The sequence below is a fragment of the Octopus bimaculoides genome, chromosome 24, assembly GCF_001194135.2.
Source record: "Octopus bimaculoides isolate UCB-OBI-ISO-001 chromosome 24, ASM119413v2, whole genome shotgun sequence".
Classification (NCBI taxonomy): domain Eukaryota; kingdom Metazoa; phylum Mollusca; class Cephalopoda; order Octopoda; family Octopodidae; genus Octopus; species Octopus bimaculoides.
In genome coordinates, this window is record NC_069004.1 from 26,531,312 (window position 1) to 26,532,013 (window position 702).

Sequence of the window (702 nt, forward strand, 5' to 3'; positions counted from 1 at the left end):
ATCTAAGTGACACTAGGGTAAAACATACGAAGCCCAGTATACCCATCATGACTACCCGTCTGATAAGGGTACACCAGGCACATACATCACAACATTATATGCGTGACATAATAATCTCATATCAAGATAAACAGCGCATGACCTAGCAGGTGGGGCCCAGTTAGAATTTTCTTCAGGTCAACTAGCCTATCCTGCTCAAAAAGTCACTGAATGAGGGTTGTTTAAGGATGATGAAGAAAAAACCCATGCTTCTAGAGGGGAATTATCCAACCCTCAAAGAATTCCTCTCAACGCATAGCTATGATGCTACTCCACTACGTCTGCTCAATTGGCTTAGGTCAAGCAAATCTGTGGAATTGCGTGGCACGTTGGGCAAATGTCTTCTTCTATAGCCTCTGGCCGACCAAACCCTCGTGAGTCATTTTGGTAGACAGAAACTGAAAGAAGCCCGTTGTATATATAATATATATATAAAGTGTGTGTGTGTGTGTGCATATTTTTATGTCTGTTTGTCATCCTACCTCACTTCACAATCGATGCTGGTGTGTTTACGTCCCCTATTCTAGCGGTTCGGCAAAAGAGACCGATAGATTAAGTGCTGGGTTTACAAAGAATAAGTCCTGGGGTCGATTTGCTCGACCAAAAGGCGGTGGCCCAGCATGGCCGCAGTCAAATAACTGAAACAAATAAAAGAATAAGAAA